The sequence below is a fragment of the Otolemur garnettii genome, unplaced genomic scaffold, assembly GCF_000181295.1.
Source record: "Otolemur garnettii isolate 467f Iridium unplaced genomic scaffold, OtoGar3 scaffold00014, whole genome shotgun sequence".
Taxonomy (NCBI): domain Eukaryota; kingdom Metazoa; phylum Chordata; class Mammalia; order Primates; family Galagidae; genus Otolemur; species Otolemur garnettii.
The window spans coordinates 1,544,975-1,548,398 of NW_003852409.1; the positions used below are offsets into that span (position 1 = coordinate 1,544,975).

A 3,424-nucleotide genomic window follows, 5' to 3' on the forward strand; every position below is an offset into this window, starting at 1 on the left:
CCTCTGAGCTCAGGCAATCCACCCGCCTCAGCTTCCCAGAGTGCTAGGATTACAGGTGTGAGCCACCTTGCCTGGCCTACACTTAAATTTGCTATTTATTGCAAATTTATTTACCACAACTTTACACTTGCTATCTAAAACTCTCAACTTGTCTCAGCATCAGAGTTAACTTGACTTTTAAGCAACTACAAGTGTCAAACACACGTGGCATAACAGCTTAAAGTCTAAATACTTACTGTAATTCACAGCCCACATGGCTAAGCATGATCCAGCTGTGACCCCAGAACAAAGGTCTTTGTGCAAAAACTGGGGAGAGGGTGATTGTAACTCTCAAAGGATATGAATTTCCATTAGTCAGCAGGTCTGAGTCAGCATTCAGAACAAGATCAGCCTAGGTCTAGTCCTAGTTATGGCACTATCTTGCTATAAACACAGAGCAATGTCTACAATTTTAAAATCCACTAATCTGAGCTTACTTTTATCTACCATACTAAAGATCATATAAACCAACTACTCTCAGGGATCATCTCCCTATAAGGAACTGCTGACCTTCCTATACAAACTACTTGTTATTTTCCCTGGAGATACACTGGAGGTGATTCCTGTCCCAAAACACCTAACCTATGCCCCAAACCGCTATGGAACCCAACAGAGTCGTAAGCACTTTTTGATTCTATGGAATCCTTTCAAAGCAAGGGCAGAGAAGGTCCAAAGTGGCAAGGTCACTCTACTTTTATTTCAAGGGCTTCTGTTTCAGATTACAGGTAGAGAAACAGAAGGTGGGAATTAAGACCAGCAAGGTAGGGCTGAAAGAGTAAAACAAAGGTTATGCAGAAAGGGTAAATATAACTGAGAGGTGACATACTCCATCATGTTAACTGCTCAACCGAAATAACTGGTACACAGACTAACAATTAACAACATCCCCCGTCTCAGAAAAGCCTTCTACAACTGAGTTTCCTATATTGCAATGCAATATGGTGTCGAGGAACAAGCATTGCCAGGCAATGTGGATGAACTTACCGTTCTCCAAGCGTCCATCTCCCAAACCTGTTAAAAAGGGAGAGGGAGCTGGACAAGATCACTAAGACCCCTTCCGTCTCTGACACTCCTAAATCGGGGGTCCCGGAGTGAGCAGGCCCGAACGCCAGCCCTTGGGGGGAGGATCAGTGATCCAGCCCTTCGGCCGTGCCAGCGCCGCCCTCCCGGGGCTCAGGCAAAGCCCGCGCCCCCCCACCCCGCCCTCGCTCCTTGGGAGCTCCGGGGAGGTGCCTGAGCCCGAGTGAACGCACAGCCCCCTTCCCGGGAAAGTTCGCCCACACAGATACGAGCGGCGGGAGGGAGGAGGAGCTGGAGGAGGCTGAGGGTGGGGCCCGCAGCTGCCGGCCCGAGGGACCGGCGCGCGCCTGAGCAGCGGGTCGCATGCAGAACCGGGGTGAGCCCCCAGGGCTGTCGGTCGCCCCCGCGGACCTTCTTCCTGTTGCTCCTCCCTGCAAGCAGACGCGGAGAGGAGCCCAGCGCTTCTCCCGCCCGCCCCCGCACTCACCCATCACCAGTGCAGTCCCGCAAGACCGCGAGCGAGCGAGCGAGCAGGCGAGCCCGCAAGCCGGCGGCCGCGCAGGCGCAGACCTTGACCGACCCCGGCGCGCCGTGGCGCAGGGCGACGCGCTCGGATCACGTGAGGAAGACGGCGCCCCGCCTCCTCTTCCTAACCCCGCGAACCGCCCAGAGCCGCCAGACTCTTTCTGGCCGCGGACAACGTCAGCAGGGCTGGCAGAGGGGCACGTCCTGACACCTGCAGTTAGCCTTTGGGGCTCCGCTAGGCTTTATGCTGTACGGTGGCCCCATCGTGCCAGAAACAGCCAACGCTTTCTTCCGTGGGCTCCCTGTGGGAGTTCAGCTGTTACTGGTTGCAGGTGACTAGCACGTGCATGGAAGACTCGAAAGTGCCTTCATGATGCTTCTGTGTAGGCTTCCTTAGGTGGCCTAAACCCCCCAAGTGGCCTTTTGTCAGCCGTACATACCTCAGTTGACATAACATCTTGTGCGTGCTTGGAAATCACTTTCAAGCCCCGTTTCCTTTGAAGCTCAGAATACTGGCAGGATCTTTGAAGGAGCCACTGCACCAAGAGTTAGGAAGCCTGGGTCAAAGTAAGCGCCCTGACATTTCCAGGGAGTGTCGTTGGTCAAGTCACTGTTCCCTGTGCCCCAGATCTCTGTCTGAAAAAGAACCCTTGCATACCCTTGCCTTGTATGCATCCCTCAGCTGTTGCAAGAATCACTGGAAATAATGATTCTCACTCATTTGTAAACTGGACTTCACACAACAGAGGTGAAGATATGAAGGAAGCAGGTTATCCTGGAGAGGAGAATGCTTCAGGAGGTTTGTGAAATGTGGAAAACGTGTGTTCTTTACTTGGGGCTAGTTCAGCAGGTAACTCCACCAAACTGCAGCATTGGTATCAGCTCCTGGTGAGTGACTCCCTGCTCACCTCTCCCAAAAGCTCTTTGTAGACACTGACTCCCAAAGTGTGTCTGGTCTCCCTAGCCCTGCCTCAGCTGCTGTGTGTAACTGCTTCTCTGGATGTTGGAAATCACACTACTTCCCATCACAGCAGACACTCCACTGGGGGACGTATGGTGTGCCAGATCCGTGTCTGAGCCCCCTGGGGGAGCTTAGAGTTTAATGAAGGCTACAAAATCAAAATGAAACTCAGAAGCATGAGGGAGGGGACTTTTCCCTTGAAAGAGAACCACTAGTGGCTTCATAGAGTAGGAGTTCTTTGAACTGGGCCTTGGAGGATGAAGGAGTGGAATTTGGACCAGAGGAGAAAGTCATAGTAGTGGGAGATAAGATTGTGAAGTTCAGGTGGTGGGACCTGATAGTGTGATCTGTCCATTGCAGGCTCCTGGCATCTCATGAGTGTGCAAGGGATAGATTTTGGACTCTACAGAATAATGACAAGGCTACACAATGATTTCAAACAATTAATTGGGCAACAGTTGGAAAGAGCATTTACCTCGAGATTATGTTTTCCCTGTCTTCTGTGAATTGCTATTCGAAAAATACATAAACTGGGCAGGCATCCAGCATGTTCATAAGTATAAATAATTAATTTCAGATTAGAATGGAGAGAGGTTATTCTCCTGTGGCAAAAACCTGAACAGAAGGAAAACATTGAAATTAAACACACAATTGGGGCACAACAGACTCAGAAGAGTGAGAAAATCCCACTCAGGGCTGAAGCGGAGCCAGTCTGTTTTTTCATGCTGTGGCACAACATGGGCCTCTGCCTCTCTCTCTCTTGTTAATTGTCAAAGACCCCCAGACCCTTAATTGGGTCTTCTTGGGCATATGAATGTTGGAAACTGAAACCCTCTGTTTGCATTCAGGATCTGTTACAAAGTTAGCTCTTCGTTTCTT

The 3,424-nt window shown here is 50.6% G+C and overlaps 1 protein-coding gene across 3 annotated transcripts in view; it reads right to left on the minus strand.

Moving 5' to 3' along the window:
- The window catches only part of LOC100947740 (solute carrier family 25 member 51), an 11,618-nt gene extending 10,035 nt beyond the window's left edge, over window positions 1-1,583 (minus strand). Inside the window, exons 1-2 of one of the 3 annotated variants that reach the window (XM_023510614.1) lie at window positions 1,547-1,566; window positions 1,024-1,050 (exon numbers count right to left, since the gene is read on the minus strand). The gene's annotated coding sequence lies outside the window, so the exon portion shown is untranslated. The other 2 variants (XM_003785150.2, XM_012802293.2) reach the window with 2 other exon arrangements.
- Window positions 1,584-3,424: the final 1,841 nt, after the last annotated feature.